Here is a 19,399-nt window from a genome sequence, read left to right on the forward strand (position 1 = left end):
ACAAATATAAAAATATAGTGTAGTTTAGGTGAATGAGATTCTCATTGTCTCTAGGTTATGACAATAATCTAAAATTTCAGCACAATTGGTCCAGTAGTTGTTATGTGATTGAGTAACTCAAGCGCTCGAACACACACACAAGCAAACCAACATAAAGGCATACATAATTAGATTTTTATATAATAGTATAGATAAGATTTGTATATAGATGATTGTTTAAACCATTATATTACACTGTATAAACTTTGCTTCCTACTACAGTATACTGGACCTCTATCGTATCGTTAAAACATGTGGTTTCCTCGACAATCAACAGTGTAGCCCAACATTCATAAAACAGTACCTTTTCCTCAAACAATGATATGTCTAAAATCATTAAAGTGACGTGTCAACTTCAACGAAACTAATGTTACCACCGGTTCTAGCTTCCACACGATCTCGCTTGCGTGTGCGGTAAGCGATACATGATAAAATCGTTTCAAATAGAAAATTAAGCGTATAGCATAAATTCGAAGTCTTGGGATTCAATCTACAAACCTGCTGAGATGCTGTTGCCGTAGCAGGATATGACTAGTAAATAATATAAAAAAACCATCGAATGCATAAGTTAACATGATCAGAAAATGTAAAGGCGATACCAAGCACGCCATTAATCTTGACCAATATCAAACTAATCACTCACACACTGCCACAATTTTACCTTTAAGAGCAATCCTTACACATTTGTATATCAATGCCTGCACGATATTGTGTGGGGTGATGTAAGTGACAGTGCATTTGCCTACTTTGAACTTCAGACAATTGTCTACAGACCATACTAATAAGCACGCATTTATTAATTCTCCTTTCGCCTTTAAGTACTGCTTTTGGTATAGATGGAATATATATATATATATATATATATATATATATATATATATATTGCTATGGTGAAAGGCTCTTAAGCCCTTTTTTGTTTTTGTGTTGCAGCAATTACGCATCTAATCAATGTGTCTCTGAATACTGGAAGGTTTCCTTCCTTATGGAAGCAGAGCGTAGTGATTCCTCTTCCAAAGACTAACAATCCTACCTCGATTTGTCAGTTTCGACCAATATCCATTCTTCCAGTAATTTCTAAAATACTAGAGAGGGTTGTGTCGGAACAGATGGTCAGCTACTTGGAATCTGAGGAATTACTGCCTGAAGCACAATCTGGTTTTAGACGGGGATTTAGCACCTGCTCCGCGCTTCTTAATTTTACTGATGATCTGCTTTCTGCAAAGGATAAGGGATTTCAGAGCTTGGTTACTGCTTTGGACTTTTCACAAGCTTTCGACTCGGTTAACTTCGAGTTGTTGTTAGCAAAGCTTAGATTTTATCATTTTAATGACAATTCAGTAAGTTGGTTCTCGTCGTATTTGTTGGGGAGAACTCAGCGAACAAAGGTTAGTGATAGGTTGTCTCCCGTACTACCCAGATCCCCCGTTGGTTGTCCCTCAGGGTAGTTGTCTGGGGCCAATCCTCTTTCTTGTATACACTGCAGATTTAAAATATCAGTTGGAGTTCTGTTCTCTTCACTCTTATGAAGATGATTCACAAGTGATGGTGTCTTACAACCCATTAGGGAGAGCTGAGGCTGTGCGAAACATCAATTCGGACCTGGAGAGGGTGAAGTCATGGTCGGACGATCATGGGCTTCTGCTTAACTCGGACAAATGTCTGTTTTGTAGGTCAACGGGTCGTCTTTGAATTGTCAATCACGTGTTGATTCCATTGATCAGTTCGTCACTTTAAATGGCAAACCCTTGGATATGGACAGTGTTCTAAAAATCCTTGGAGTGACTTTGGATTCCAATATTTTACAAGCCATGTAAAATCTATTTGTAAAGGCGTCGTGATCAAGTTAAAGACGCTATATATAGCGTCTATAGATGTGTAAAGATACTGCCAGTGTCTGCTAAGTTGGAAATTGTCCGCTCAACAATTTGTCCTACTATATACTGTGCTCTTTCATCTTTCGCTCGTTGCCTTACTCGGGAAAATGTTATGGTTCTCACTAGATTGCAAGACAGAGCCATAATCTTGATTTCTCTATGGTCTCAAAAAATTTGATCACATCAGTGAATTTTAGTTTGAGTTCTGAGGTGTTATCAATTGAATATTGCTGTGACTTGCAAACTGTTCAACTTATTTACAAAGTTATTCAGACTGGCAAGCCTGAATATCTCAGGAAAAAACTTATTTTCAGGCATGAAATAAACACACGCAGTACTCGACAGGACGGCCTACTTCATTTGCCAAGGGTCCATCTAGAAATCGGCAAGAAAGCCTTTAGATACTTTGGACCAAAAATATACAATACTTTGCCCCCTGCTTTGAAGAGGGAGTTACCGTTCATTTAAAAACCATGTCAAAAAGATTTTTATGTAATTTTATTAAGTTTTAGATTTTAATGATTATTTATTTGTATGCTATGACAAGAGTTGTCTTGTAAATCAGAGTGTGTAACTTTGAAGAGCGCTTGATGAATAAAGAGGTTATTTATTTTATTTATTTATTTACATGAATGTTTTAATGGTTAAAGTGAGTTAGGATCATAGGACAAATGTAACTTGGACTCCTTGTACCACGAGGCAAACTAGAACACGAAAATTGCCATAATTGTATGAATATACAGTGTTCACTTAACGGCCACTAATAATGTCACAGTAATTTATTATTGCTCTTTACAATTAGGTAGGTTAAGGAACCGCTCCATCGGATATGATTCATATGTTATCCAACTGCATCTTATTTTGTTCTGACTTTGTTTTCAAATAATCTTGTTTGTAGTAATAAACTCTTATTTATATGTTTAGTGTATTTGAGCTCATATAACTCTTGATGAAGAATGTAGTTTTAATATAATTAACCAGTTATATTGGAACAAGCAGAAAAATGAGGTTGTGTGCTTGTACAGTGCCGATTAGCTCTTGGCTTCTAGCCTAGAACTTTTCATGACATGTGGACTATTCAAGCTTCTAACAGGCGTTGGACTGCGTCAGTCGTGAGATGTTGCTAGTTAAAATGCATTATATGGTTTTTATGGAAATGCTGTTGAGTGGGTAAAAGTCTTACCTTGGAGGAAAAGGTCAGGTTACAAGTCTCAGTATTTCAGGGAATGTGTACAATTCTGATTTCCTTACGTGTGATACTGTAGGGCGCATATGTAACTCACTTTCAGAGGGTCACGTAAACCTTGAGAACATTCGTGAATGGTCTGTTTGTGACAAGTAAAATTTTTATATAGTGTATAATCAGCTGGTGCTAGCAAGAGTATCAAACTATTTTTTAATTTACAGTACACTAGAATAATAACTTAATATAAATAAAGTCTGTAACAGTACAAAGTTTAGAGTAGCGCACATAAAAATAAAACCTAATTTGAAGTTATTTAAGTTTGAATTAAAAATTTGTTCAATTCATTAATAAAATATCATTAAAGAACTAGTCTACGTAGCTATCGATTTTAATCCAACCAACTAAGCATCAAAACAGATCACAAAACTGGCAGACGGTTTATACTTCAATCCAGGCGCCAATACCTTTATGAGGACACAATTTTATGACAGATCATTCAAAACTCAATCTGAATTCGTTGTTATATTTTTAAATTACGTACGACGATATATATTAACATAATTTCTTTGTTATTAAAGCTAAACTAAAATGTTACTTCAAGCTCTAAACTACTATATTTTATTTCTAGCTTTAACTACTAAACAAACAATAGAATATAAAGTGGGTTAGTGTAGTTAATTAGCTTTTAAGTGTTAATATTTAAGACCTTGTAATACCTATCAGTAGCCACGCCACGATGGCAGCAGAGCAGGCACATTCACCGCCTAATTAGTCTGTTACGACAAAATCCAAGCTTGAATAGTCCACATATTATTAAAACATCCTTGTCTGAGAACCAAAATCCAAGCACAAAAACTGACTTTTCTTGAAAGCAATAGAGAAATTACCTCTACCAAAGAAATTGATCGCCAGCCACGCTAAATTTTGTCGGAAATCTACATGGAAGGATAAATGGAAGGGTTAAAAGTATGAAACTATGCCGTTTTCTTGAATTATATTTTTCCTCGCTGATACCCTTAGAACCGAACGTCAGATGCATAGATAAAGAGACTGAAAGTCGTTCCTTTTAAGAATCAGTGTATAGTTAGCTGTAGTATACAGTATAGCATTTATTCATGAGGGACAATTGAGCCTGCTCAAAGACAGTGAAAGAAACACAGTGGCTGTTCGTCTCGAGTTTCTAGTTATGTAGGGTATACTACTCAGTCAGTAGCAATACTCAGTCTGACATATACTCATTCGAAAGTTCGTTACCCTTTATATCGTATGATATTTATGTATTTATTAAGACTAATAATTTATTTGTATTGAACTGACGCCTTTTTTCAACTTTCGGATTAGAATTATCCCAAGAATATCCCATCTTCACAACGGCATTACTCAACATCATTTCTTCCCCAATCAGTGATGACCACATATACTCTGATTTGTAACAGTTACTTCTTGGATCGACTGACAAATCGAGTGTATCTGATTAAGACGTCTCTGAAAGCAATCAGTTCTCATCAGTATACTATATGCATATCTCATCGGTATAAGTCATCGTATTTATTCATGAATGACACTGTTATTATTTATCGTAAATTTCCCCAGTTCCTCCCTGAACTCAATCCTAGGTATCAATCCTAATTGATATGATACTATGTTAAATCTTCACATATTTATCACTTTAAATAGGTAACGTATAGATAAGAAGCTCCAGTATGATTAAAAATTACTGCTTTATTGCATATCTGTAGTTTTATTGATTCATATTTACGTTAATGCTATTAATGCTTTATCGAAGCAACTGTTTACTATTAGACATCAATTACATTATCGCATTGTCGTAGATCCATTAGGCTGCCTATCCATTGTAATTCAAAAATTACGTTGAGGCTATGGCGAGAGTTTACTCAGTTCTTCCAAACAATCTTCCCTTAGAAGAGGGGTGGCTTCCGAGCAGGCCTTATATTTTATTTTTTTATCAATGCCTTCATTCTACAAGGATCAGATGCAGTCAAGTCATTCGTAGTATAAATTCCACCATCTTCCCCACTGTTTTGATTTGTTTTAGTCATTTTTGTTTCCTAATAGCTCTAATTAAATACTCGTGCCTGCTTTCGTTCCCTCGAACAAACCATTTATAAAATCAAAGTGCAAAGAACCACATACAATATAAACTTATACGCGAGCCAACGAGAGTGACTACAACCTCAGCCACCTTGTTAGACCATGTAATTGTGGACAGCTCGGCTGAGATCGAGAGGACCGGCAACATCGATGCACCAAGTAACCACAGAGGAGTGGAGATAGTGAATCACAGGCTGATTTATTGTGTTATTAAATTTGCCAAGAAAAAGAATCAGACAACTAAAAATTATTATTTACAGAGATTTTTCAAATTTTAATAAAGAACGCTGCTGTACAGTAGCTGGTGCTGCCAATGAAATCCTCTAAAAATTCTACCATTTTGCATTTTTATTTTTCACGAAATTTTGCACTAAACATTTCTACATATGCAAGATTGAGTTTGAAGGTAGTTTATATTCGTCCATATGATATACTTAACATAACTGTAAATTTAATGAGCTATGAGATATATATGCCACATATTTTGCATACTAAACATATTCAACATTTCTTTCCCGTATATTTAAGCCTTTAAACATTTAAACCCAAATAGGCTACTGTAGCGGTTTCAGTTATCTCATTTCAAAGAATATTTTCTTACCAACTAAATAAATAAAAGTTACTATAACTTATCATGAATGTAACATAGATGTCACAGTACTGGTGTGTTTATATGAATAACAATTGTATTTTATTGTATATTACCTCGGCCTTCGACATCGCAGAGTGTATGTCACGTATACAAATGCAATGCTGCGCTGTGTACATGCGTTATATGCCTACCCCATCTAGCTGAGCAATATATTTCCTCGGCCTTCAACCTTGAAGTGCACGTTACTTAAACATAGACACTATATAACACGTCAACGACGACAAGTACGGTAAAATATTTCCTAGTCTTTCAGTCTCTTACACTATCTCACTTATATACTGTAGTGCCTTGTCCACGACAAGTACGGTAAAATATATCCTAGTCTTTCAGTCTCTTACACTATCTCACTTATATACTGTAGTGCCTTGTCCACGACAAGTACGGTAAAATATTTCCTAGTCTTTCAGTATCTTACACTATCTAACTTATATACTGTAGTGCCTTGTCCACGACAAGTACGGTAAAATATTTCCTAGTCTTTCAGTCTCTTACACTATCTCACTTATATACTGTAGTGCCTTGTCCACGACAAGTACGGTAAAATATTTCCTAGTCTTTCAGTCTCTTACAGTATCTCACTTATATACTGTAGTGCCTTGTCCACGACAGGTACGGTAAAATATATCCTAGTCTTTCAGTCTCTTACACTATCTCACTTATATACTGTAGTGCCTTGTACATTCCGGGTACATGACTGCTCACTCTCACACGATTGTGCCGATGGTAATAGCAAATATACAGAGTACAACTTGTTCATGTCAATTAAGTATTTAATGAGCCTAGCCCATCAAACATCCAACGAGATTCAGCTCAACAGTACATGCGTTGCTACAGCTTTTCTGTTTTCAGCATTTCTTGACGAACTAAAAATCCTTATGGGATTTACGTTGTAATAGATATCTACACCCATTCAAAAAAATTTTATTACAGGGAGCATAATTACTCATACTACATATACAGTTGCTTGTTGAATGTTAAAGCTGAATGTTAATGTTTAATGTTCATTATACTTCATTCTAGAAAATAAATAAATACTGTTCATTAGGAAATGTTACAAGCATTCCAGAACAGTTTTATTTTTTCGTCCAGACCATAAATGGCGGTGTTCCATAAAGTTTCAACATCCACCAGATATAATCGAAATGGCGTACCAAGCTGGCCAATAAACTAAGCCGAGATACGTATTTATAAAATCAAATTTGTGCCAAATGTCAATTCTGGGACAGTTATTTCCACAAACCTCGCTATATATTTTAATCATTTTATGCACAAAATATTGGGCCTGGCCCAATATCTATTTTTATATTGTTAACATAATCTAGTTCATTTATATAAAACCGTATTTCATTAATGACTTTTGGGCCTAAACAGATATTATACTAGGTTCAGACTTACTTTGCACAAAGTATTGTACAATCATTTCAATCATCCCATAGTAAAATTTGAGAAGTTAAAAAGTGAGTTATATTTGCTCAGAGATTGTTTTAACAGCCCCTCTATGTTAATATATAGCCTAGTACCGTTTTTCTATCAATTATATGTCAATATTTCCCAATTTTTGGACCTACTACCGGAAATCAATTACAATATGACATCGGAAGTATATTACAATGACCGGAAGTAGATGCTTGTTAATCACAGAACACCTCAGATATATGTATTTTGATGTTTTCTTGGTCAGAGCAACAATGCAAACACTACTATGGCACCGAAAATACTTTAGACTTGCATTTCCAATTGTAGATTGCAATGAAACGGAAGTAGACCCTTTTTGACTGAAGTGGTCTTCTCAATCCGAGTATGTATATATTTTTTTGATCGAGGAAACAAGAAAAACTTTACTACGAAGTGTGTTTAATGTAATTGTTCCGGACCAGAAATGCTTCTTCACGCGCTAGACCTCAAATAAGAAAGAACCTGTGGGAATGTTTTACCTTTAGAACCTTTAGCAATTAATACTGAAATTATATGTACCATAAACATGTCTACTACCGTTTCAAAATCATTATAGTTCCATCATATTGCATTATAACTACTTCCACTAAGATTACTATGGACTTACTATTCCTCCAATCTGGACTTAAATATTTCAAATGTTATTCAGAAATAATATCTTCTACAGACATTTGTGTATTTTATTGGTAACCATAAAAATTGTTTCACCTCCCTATTTCAAGGCTTCAAAAGATTGTTCTTCAAACTAAAATTTTAATTATTTTTAAATTGATCAGGAGATTGGATTATCTTTCAGTAACAATCAATCACTTTTGTAAGTGTTTATTGTCCCATTATAAAAGATTTGCCTACCACGTACCTGTTATTTAGTAGGAATCATGTGTAAAAGCCATGGGTAACTACTACTTATGTAATTTTACACTTCTATCTGGATGACTTATGTGACAAAGACTATTCTAATATTTATGTTATTTAATGGCAATAAAAAATTGTAATATTCGTTCTCGAGTTACCCTGCGGATAGACAGACAAAATGATGAAAGATTAAACATTTTGCCAGCTCCTTTCGCTAACGGTCAGCCCACTACTACTTATATTTTCAGTAGTGATATCTGTCTCTATGATGTTTTATATAAATACACCTTTATTTTCCATTTTATTTACATCGTTGTATTTTAACTATTATTTGTTTTTATCTCTAAGGATTCAGTATAATTAATGACCCTTTTAGGTTCTTGAATATTTTGTCTTCATATCATTGATTATTTTTGTATATTATTAAGTGTTATAAGGTAATTGTTAATGTTCTGTTCTATTCCAAGCGTGGGTATATCCTACCCCTAGGAGTGTCAACATCGAGATCCTTTCCTCACCGAGTATAAGTGATGGTTTCAGTGCTTGGGCTCTTTCAAAAAGCTTGCCACAGTGCTGTAACTTCCTCGTGCGATACCACATGTCCCTTGACCAGTTTTTCATAAACCTTGCTCTCTCTTCCCCTCAAGAATACACCTGTTAAATATCACGTACTCAGCAGTCTCTTCACGGCGTCCAAACATCCTACACACAATGTTTCCGTCAACATCTCCCTTCGTGTAAAGATGTTTTCTCAGATGCCAGTCCTCTGTAACAAACCCGGTTATCCGACGCAGAACAAATCTGCCCAGCTTTAGTAGGCTACCTCAATAGCAACTATTATGAAAACTTAATATAAAACTATTCATCCATAACCTCGGCGTTTTTTCTAAATCGATTACCTCACATGCCTACGTCTTATATATTCTATAGAATGACTGAGATCCCAACATAATACTACCCGTACTGAAAATAGTTGAAAGGCCGCACACTTGCGATTTCTCTACCCGCCATGCTTATTTCCGTTTAAGACCACCACACTATAGCCCCTTAAGGCACTACACGACTCAATACAGAAGTACATAAACAAAGCAACAGTTTAGGCCTTAAAACCCTTTACGAGGCACCTATACGTTAGTAGAGCTCACTTACCACGATCAATCTCCTTGTTGAGACGCTGAGCCCAATAAAGAGTTTGGCCCAAATAAACCGAAAGACCAGACCTAAAAAATTAGTGATGCAATCATGAGGGCATTTCCCATCAGACCTGTGACCATTCCACTGTGTTTAACAGTTACTACCAAGAAATTGCTACCTCTTTTCCTCGACCGCCATCTCAATTCTGCTCACAAACTAGTGAAGAGTTGACTCATAAGATTTGTGTGTAACATGTGGAATGCTAAAAAAAACGGACCAAGGACTTTTGGCGGAATTCACACGGATCCCTTCCTACCACGCTTGAGTACACACGCCACTCTAGATAACATCCAAGACACCGAAATGTATTCTTGAGTACATTTTATATATCATTGAGAGAAACCCCTCAATCCCTTTTTCTACTCCTTACATCATCTGCACTTATTGACTTGGTGAGCACCAAACTTGGTGATTGTCCACCATATCCTAAGAAAAGTAACATTACGGCTGGCTTCCATCTACCTGGTATCTAATTTGTCAGACACAATTTAATCAGAAAAGTTTGTGTTTAATAATTGTTTGTGAATAATTTACCAGTGTTTCATTACCTTCTGACAATTAGTGACCTCGCTCTGACGGCTCCTTTAGCATCGCAAAGGTAGATTAAACTACTTCTAGCTAAAAGTTTATAAATTCTAGAGTTCTCTTTCACAATACAAATATCATTACAAAACCTTCTTCATGATATTCGTTTAGCTCTTCTCAAGACTTTTTTGTACCGGGTCAGAATCCTGTGATATGTTCCCTAAAGATCACACATAATTTAATACTTAATAGCAGTGGCTGGTCTTCCTACAAATTCATGGATTCATATAAAATACAATACAAGATTCATATTGAATTTAACCGAAATATTAACGGCTTACAGACCAGACTTGAGACCAATATGTTTATTGCAAATTTGTTGAACCTATTGAGGCAACACAAACCAAACGCATAGCGTACAATTCATGAGATTTTGAACGAAGTATCAGTCATATGAACATAATATAATGATTACTAGCAGCTATCCGCAGCTTTACTCGCGATTTCCTATTGAATAACTGATAACGTCTTATACATGTTCTTTTAAATTGCTTAATAAACTCTCCTAAAATAAGTGACAGCCAAGGAAGATATTCCAGTTTCCCAAACCACTTCAGAATAATTAGTCTTAAGTTTAAAGACGCTTTGGGGTCGTGAGGTCAAATAGTTAAACCGTTTTCATGGTACCAATAATATACACAAATTTCTCTGCAAAATTGATAGTTGGCTGATCTTTAGCACAGCTTATCACTCGAGAGGCTGAAAAATGTAATTTCTGTTTGTCTATCTGTCCGTACGATATCTTGAAAACGCAGACAAAACTTGGTTGTATCCAATACTAATCCAGTGATTAGTACTGGATTATTACAATCCGTTTGTTACCTACCAATCTTTCATATACGGGGAACTAATTCTAATTCCATTTTGATCAGCACTATTATTTCTAAGATATAAATAAGCTCTACGCTACTACTATTTCATATCTTAATTAAATATATGAGTGAGGATTCTCAGCTCGTACAGTACGACCGACTATGATCCAAATACATTCTTTATATGGGTTAAAATTGTCAGACAAATTATAATTTATACGAGTATAAAGTATATAACTTATATATAATTTTTCTTGCTTGTACCAATAGCAAGAAATATTAGTGATATTTTAGGGGCTAATTCCATATGGTAAATAAATTCTAGCCAGCTGTACGGTTTTAAACCCGCCATGTACTCATACATAATAATTCAAGATGTGTATTGGATTATTAAATGCTGAGCGTTATTAAAGCCAAATAACACAAAGGGGCTGGAAATTATTATGTTTCTGTTTATGTATCTGTTCGCACGATATCACGAAAACGAACTCAACTATAAATATGAAATTTTGCACAAAGCTCAATTTTCCGTAAGCACTCCATGGAATTTGGCTTAGCGTTAGCGAACATTTTTACACTGATCAAGTGTAACAATGGTCGCAACGAGAAGTTCGTAGAATACACAAATTTATAACTAAATAAGTAAGGTCATTTGATATTTTAACCGGCGACATAGTAATAAATAAAATTAGGTTATTTTGTTGGATTCGTTGGTAAGACTGTCATTACGTTATGTCGAGTCCTTCGATCCAATGTATCGATTTATTTTATATATAAAAGATAGATTTCGATGACACACTTCCGTGTCCCTTCATGGGATCTGCTTGAAAATTAGTAAATCCTGTAGTAATTCACAAGAATGGATTGTAACCTAAACTAAAATTGTGTATATTCACTTAGCCATCATTAAGGAGCCTGGCAATTTCCTCTTCTGTTTGTGCCTGATTTCTGTTGGGTCTTTCAATAACGAATTGTACTATGCGCTTGGGGTATGTTCCTCTCTGAAATTTGGCCTAATGTTTGTGAAGTTCAACAATTAGCAAGATATCTTGAGAGTATTTTTAATCTGAATATTGTACATTTTCCATTGATTAATTACCATGATTATTTAATCACGTTGATCCTAAGCCCCTCTTATTGGACACCAGTATTGAACTTATATCAAATGTAGGGCATTTAGGACGAGGTTCTACATCTGACCCTGACGTTGTCATTATAGCACTACAGTTATATGCCTTTGGTAAAGGTCATCCACCAGGAAGGCACGGAAAAGAGGGCACTACACCTCCTTGAGGGCATCCATTCAGGAAATATAAACACTTTATTCGAGGACGCTTCTTTCACTTCTTCAACTAAACCGCGGATAATGCAGTAATAATGGATTTTAATTCGATAAAAGCATCTTAGAATGTTATCAAGTAAATAACTACTCTTAAGGAGGATAACTTTTTCCCCTTCCAGTGCGGGAGTCGAAAAATTCCAAAAGCACCTTATTATTAAACGACCTTAAATGATGTAATAGGTCTTTAAACTTTTCTAGCGAATAAATTTTTTCCAACAATTATCCAGACCCAGCAATCTCCCGACAGGATCTGAGACGGCAGGGAATATGTATTCTCAACTCCAGTGCCAGTTCGGGCGGGGGGGGGGGGGTAACCAGGTATCCAATATCAACTCTAAAATATCTTTTCTACCTAGAATACCAAGATGTAACTGATTGGTGGACAACCAGCTTGACCGAAGACCTGCTTAATTGGATACAGCGGAATCGTGGGGAGTTTAAACCTTTGTCTGGCCCAGTTCTTTGCTGCCCATTGCAAATTCCTAGCTTATCTTATTCATTACAGGCAAGTACCAAAACCCGTAGTGCTTCTGCGAATGTCTGGAATCATAATGGTAACAACGCCTTCTACCCGTGTATAATTCAGTAGACGAAATTAGACATTACAGTAGGATGTTATCAAGATCCGTATTCTGGAGAGCAAGGCAATTCTTACAATGTTGGAGGTCCTTATCTTATTACACGACTTGTAGACTGCTACTTTGTGAACACTTATCAACCTTATCTGGTGACGAGATAGTTTTAAAGTCGTATTCAAATGTTTTAAAGTATAACATTAATTATATGCGACAGCAGTGGTGATGGTTTTCTCCTCGAATTACATCTGAGTTCAAATTTTGGATTCACTAAACGGGTAATAATAACGCAGTCTATTTCTTTATTACCTGTCCAAATAATTTATCAGAATGATATTTCCTATTCGGGGAAAGTCACCGACCAACCACTTCCGACCGATGTTTTAGATAGATAAATCAAGAATATCAGTTTTGTATTTATGGAGTGGCCATACAAACAACAATCTACGTTGAGTGTTTTCAGACCTTATTGAACTCATTCAGTTGGTTAGAAATGCTTTCAATAGGTTAAGAACTTTGCTTTATGATAAAATTTAAACTCAGTAAAATTATTATGCGATACTAGTTACATAGGTTATAGATTCTACAGTATTCTTTATCTTATAATTATTCATTTCCTGTAGTTAATATATAGGCTACTATTAGAAATACTTAATAATGTTAAATTATTTTATGAATTACTAAAATATTAGTAAGTTGCCTTGTGCTAACGTTATATTTTTTGTTTCAGCCTGTATTTCAAAACACACGTTCATGTTTTGGCTCAAGTTTCAAAAACATCGTGATATATCCAGGTATGTAATTTGATTTAAACCTTATTATTTATCTTTATTTGAGATGTTTTAGAACTTTTCACGTATAATTTTCTAGATTATTCCTATAATTTAAACGTAAATTTCAACATTCGATGATTGTTTTATTTTTAAATGTACATTTCGGAATCCATTTGCACAATTGTGTTTCTTTATTATATCCTTATCCATATCAAGTGAGTGGCCTTTTAAAAGATCCGTGTGAAAATATCTTAAGAAATACACAATTTATAGGCCTAATAGTTTAACAAAGATGACCATGTTAGTACATTTAGAAATATAATGACGACTAATTTATTAAAAAAGACTAAAATACCAATAGGTATCATAATGTAATTTACTGCAGGTACTCACTACATTCCTCTGTATCCCCAAAGTCAAAATGTCACTCATTCTGACCAAAGCTTGTAGTCCCTCCCTCCCCCCCCCCCCCAGACAAAGGTCACATAGCCAAAATATGGGTTTTGAGAAATAGGGATTAAAAAAGTTTTATGAATACCTTTCATAACATCAGAGGGTACTTCTGTTTACAAAACAACTAATACAAAACCCAAATGGCTTCGTCTTAAAAACTCAATAATAAAGCACATACATATTTCTGTTTGAACAAATATCACTTGAATATGCTAAAAAACCAGTGCATTTATTGTATTAAAACCCTTGCCATGCATTTTAGAACAAAGATACAAGAATGAAACAATTGTGCACCTGATGAGACATTGAGAACACTTCTTCGTCTAGATTATGCTGGATGGCTGCTGGGTAAACCAGACTGACTTGTAGTCTGGATGTATCTGATGTCGAAACTATGTAAGGAATTTGTATTGAACGTCTCGTCACCAACTTATTTTTGGATTTATTCAGGCGGTCATTGATTCCAGCCTCCAGGAGTCAAGTCTATAACAGTACGAGACTTCAGATGCTGCACTAAACGGAAGATGAAATGAAGCTAAATTTAACCTTCACATTAAATCAACCCTTCCCACCATAGCGGTATTATCTATAATACAAATGCAATGTAGGATATAAATAATATAATAATAAATATAGAAAACCTTATTCCGTTCCTAAAATGTTTAGTCCTTGTATTATTTCACCAAACATTTAGAATGAAAAGACCTTTAAAATAATGTACAGATTGACGTTGGGGTTTATTTGAAATTTTTGAGAATCGAATATGGGACCCTCTGTACTTTAAACTAAATCTTTCGGGTCGATTTAGTGGGGGGTCTGTTCAAGGTAAATATTGGAGACCTAGTAACAATCACCCAAACTGCAACTGCAAAGGTATTTGAATTATTTACAGGACCATACCAAATCGTGGAAAGAATCGGTAAACATTCATATTAAGTTCTAAAATCAACGAAAAACAGAAGAAGGGACATTACGGCCTCAAGCAATATTATATTCCCGAAACTTAATAATATTAAGTTGTATTTTTATAATAAAATAATTTATCATTAACGACTGTTTACCGTGTAATTTAAGAGTGATACTTTGTATTATTTTGATGTACATAATTTAACTTCAGTAAAAGTCAACATGCTGATTCGGCATCCTTAGCTTACAATGTTATTTCATCTTACAAGGCTATTTAATCTTCTTTATGCTGTCGTATATTATCGGTAGCTTTATTACTTATACGCCATATCAGTTTGGATATGGCGTATGGTATTGCAGCTAATTGTACCCTTCCTTTTTACTGTTTCCCACGGTTTATTTGTCGATTATATAATATACTGTTCAGTTATTTCTCTATCACATACAAAGAAAATATTAATTCCCAATGAATATCAATTGAATCGAAGCTCTCTGTCAGATCAAGAAACATGGAAACCTTTATCGAATCGATTGTTGAGATAACTTCTCGCACAACTTCAGGAGAAACATCACAGAAATCTCGAACAATACTGGGAGAGCTCATCATCACACTAGGAAGGACTAGAGACGTCTGTCAATATCAATTGCAAAATTAGTCATTATAAGGAAGAAGAAATCGAAATGCTGCAAGGAACGGTTCAGACAGGGATCAATTGGAAGATCGACTCGATATAAGTAACGGGGAAGAAGATCAACTCTATATGAGTAGCGGGGCAGAAGATCGACCCGAATGAGTAGCGGGGAAGATCGACTCTATAGGAGTAGCAGGGAAGTAGATCGACTCTATATGAGTATCGGGGAAGTAGATCGACTCTGTAGGAGTAGCGGGGAACAAGATCGACTCTATATGAGTAGTGGGGAAGGAGAACGACTCTGTATGAGTAGCGGTGAGGTAGATCGACTCTGTAGGAGTAGCGGGGAACAAGATCGACTCTATGAGTAGTGGGGAAGGAGAACGACTCTATATGAGTAGCGGGGAAGCAGATCAACTCTGTAGGAGTAGCGGGGAACAAGATCAACTCTATATGAGTAGCGGGGAAGTAGATCGACTCTGTAGGAGTAGCGGGGAACAAGATCGACTCTATGAGTAGTGGGGAAGGAGAACGACTCTATATGAGTAGCGGGGAAGCAGATCAACTCTGTAGGAGTAGCGGGGAACAAGATCAACTCTATATGAGTAGCGGGGAAGTAGATCGACTCTATATGAGTAGTGGGGAAGGAGAACGACTCTATATGAGTAGCGGGGAAGCAGATCAACCCTATATGAGTATCGGGGAAGTAGATCGACTCCATATGAGTAGCGGGGAACAATAAAGGCGAATTGGAGAGGACAAAAACGACGTGGATATCCCAGAAATCGAAGCCCGCATTATACCACACACACTACCATAGAATCTGATTATTTAAAACTGATGAATGCCCTAATACAAAAAATGGAGGGTAAAATAAAAAATATTGAACATCAAACAGCAAATGACAGGGCTGTTTGACAAAATATTGAAGACCGAACTACCTAGACAACAAAACTTAGAGCGAATGAATAAAAATATAGGCCTAACCGAAACATTTTACTCCATACAAAATAAAATTCAATTATAGTTGAATCAATGGATGACAACTGAACAGGAAAATTATCGATGCAACTTGATATTAAATTTCATTGATTGAAAAATTTAATTTTAAGCATTAAAGCACATTTGGTTGTAAGCTAAATTGAAAGCGAAACTAAACTAGAAGCCCTCAACAAAAATGTTATTGAAGTAATAATTCGCGCAAAAACACTACGTACATTCGTACGCGCCAAGAAGTACAGAATCTCAGAAATTAATTTCCATCAAATACAAGAAAGAACTAATCAACTGAACAACAAAATATAACATGAACATTGTTATTTTGTTATAAACAATTTAATCTGTTGTAACTGTACAAGACAGACAACTACTTTCCAATCTTGTTGTTTTCTGTTAGTTGACTAAATTGGGGGTTACATTTATGAAGTTATATATTTACATGTTGTTTCCGACATTTTTACTATGTAAATGACGTGGAAATGCACCATATTCACCTAAAAATTTCATTTTGGCATAATAATTTCAACAATAAACGTTTGATACATGTATATTTCAAAAGTGCAAAGATGTGACATCAGCTTTGCAAATGTATACGACGTAACCTTTTATTAATATTTATGTACAAATTACTTAACGTAATTTCTCATTCAGTGATGTACGTAATCACTGAGAAACATACATGTTTGTGAAGTTGTACATTGCATAAACGTTAAAATAAAAATTGAGCTTGGTAAAGGTTTTAAGAATGTTTCAGTGTAAGGTATAATATTACTCTAGAGCCGGCTGTAGTGAAGCTATAAGCTGTACCATTAGAACTATGTTAAACTTCAAAAACTTGTACGTCCTTAGTTTTGGTCTTAGAATATTATGGGATATATATAATTTGAATATATTATTAAAACGCATCCAAACGTCTACTTTTTTTATAATACCTACCCAATAGTATGTGAACACAGTTGTCTGATTTATATTAAAACTTTGTCCAAATAATGACAGTAAGTAGGCATTTTCCTCAATAAATGAAACTCTAGCCAAATAAGTAATGTTTTCAACGTCTCATTTTCATTCACTAACTTGTAAGGGGAAATCAGCTTCCGCTTATGTGGATATTGCCTTACAAAAAACACAATTAAACATTTAATATAGAGCTCCTTCTTGTGAAAAAACTAATGGCTGATACTATGAGAGAAAACTTATACAATAATAATTATAAATCTTTATTCTGCCAGAAATACAAATACATTTTTACAAAGTTAGTTTTAGGTTAATTTTATAGGTCTAAAATTAATAACAAAAGAATAACACATTTTACAATGTTTATTGTACATTTACATTCATAGACAATTAGACAACATTAATAGAGAAATCAATATATATATATATATATATATATATATATATATATATATATATATATATATATATATGTTTTTTTATGCGATGCCAACACGGTGGGGAAATCCTTTATGGACTACCTGGGGTAGGGAACCGTCACTCCCCAGAGGGTGGGACTCATACTGCGTATATACCCACTAAAACCACCACCAAAAGCATTTCCTCTTGTCACAAATATTCCCCGCGGGACCGCCGCCAGGCATTACTTCGCGGGGAGTGACACGAGCTATCCGCTACTTCAGGGTGATCCAATTGACCTCATTTCAGGCAACACTGTATCATTGTGCGAAGCTCTCTAGGGTGGCTGTAGGGGACGTCTCGATCGTTCCTCCTCCCTCAGTCTTGATATGACTTTCTTAGCAAAAGTCGTGACTTTCTTAACAAGAGACCTCTTCGTCTCTTTCCTCACCCTCTTCTTAGCCGGCCCTGATGGCGGTGTCTGACGGTCCCGTGGCTCTCGCTCCGGTGGCTTATTCTTTTGAAGAAAGAATGGCGAGGTTTGGCATGTTCTGTCTATGCACGCGATGCTCTTCTTTGCAATGGTGTGTCGGACCTTCACGAAATCCTTCATGGCCCGTATAGTACCCCTTGCCATTGCCTTGAGCTCGTTGTGAACATTCTTCTTTTCCAGGATGAACTCCGCCAAGCGGTTGATCTTGTCCGTGAGTGTGCGTAGCAAGGCTTCCTCACTAGTCACAGACAGTTTCATCCCCTCGGCCTCACTTGTAATAGTAGGCATGCACGGGGCCAAGTGGTCCACCCCTGTCACACCAGCCTGATTGGCCACATCGTACATTTGGCTCCCCCCAAAATCCGTGGAGCCAGCACCAACCACTGGGGCTTTCACCCGATCGGAATTGGTGACGGGATTTCCCTCGCTAGTGAGGGTACCCGCTTGGGGTAATGTGTTTTGATGTACACTTTCCATGTTTGGTTTTTATTTCGGCGTACCTTCCCCTAGCTGGTTTTGGTCCGCCCCGAGTATTTCATTTCCTCGGTACCACCCATATCTGAGAAGCATTCCCCGATCCGCCACCTGGGGGGGCGCTCGGTAGGGGACCAGCAAACCCCCTGGAGGTGTGTGTGTGTGTGTGTGTGTGTGTGTGTGTGTGTGTGTGTGTGTGTGTGTGTGTGTGTGTGTGTGTGTGTACATATATTATAGCAATATAAATAGGAGCCCCTAGGTGAAACCTGAATTGGGATCGCTATCACTTGAATGAACAAACTAAAACAAAGCTAGCAGCGATTCACAACATAAACACTTACTTTAAACAATGAAAAAAGTACAGCCCAATATTTCTATGCAACTTAGTAATAATGATGGTAGATAAAGATGAAGATGGAAAATAAAACAGTCATACAAATTAAACTAGCACCACCATCACACATATCAGATATATTAGCTTATTATTTTAATGAAAACTCAATTTAACATTTCAACCCAACCTCCTACTTTACTATCTCAAGCAGGTATACATACATTCCTGTCCAAAGAGCCGTATTCTTAAATTGTTCAAAAATGGCTTAAATGAGACAAAATCTGAAATTTTAGCATTCATA

General features: G+C 35.8%; 1 protein-coding gene across 4 annotated transcripts in view; it reads left to right on the top strand.

Moving 5' to 3' along the window:
* LOC124360581 overlaps positions 1 to 19,399 on the top strand; it is a 497,152-nt gene that overhangs the window by 305,639 nt on the left and 172,114 nt on the right. For all 4 annotated transcript variants that reach the window (XM_046814313.1, XM_046814315.1, XM_046814312.1 and 1 more), the window contains one exon: positions 13,412 to 13,475. The gene's annotated coding sequence lies outside the window, so the exon portion shown is untranslated. The remainder of the gene's footprint in view (positions 1 to 13,411; positions 13,476 to 19,399) is intronic.

The sequence above is a fragment of the Homalodisca vitripennis genome, chromosome 4 (genome assembly GCF_021130785.1).
Source record: "Homalodisca vitripennis isolate AUS2020 chromosome 4, UT_GWSS_2.1, whole genome shotgun sequence".
Taxonomy (NCBI): Eukaryota; Metazoa; Arthropoda; class Insecta; order Hemiptera; family Cicadellidae; genus Homalodisca; species Homalodisca vitripennis.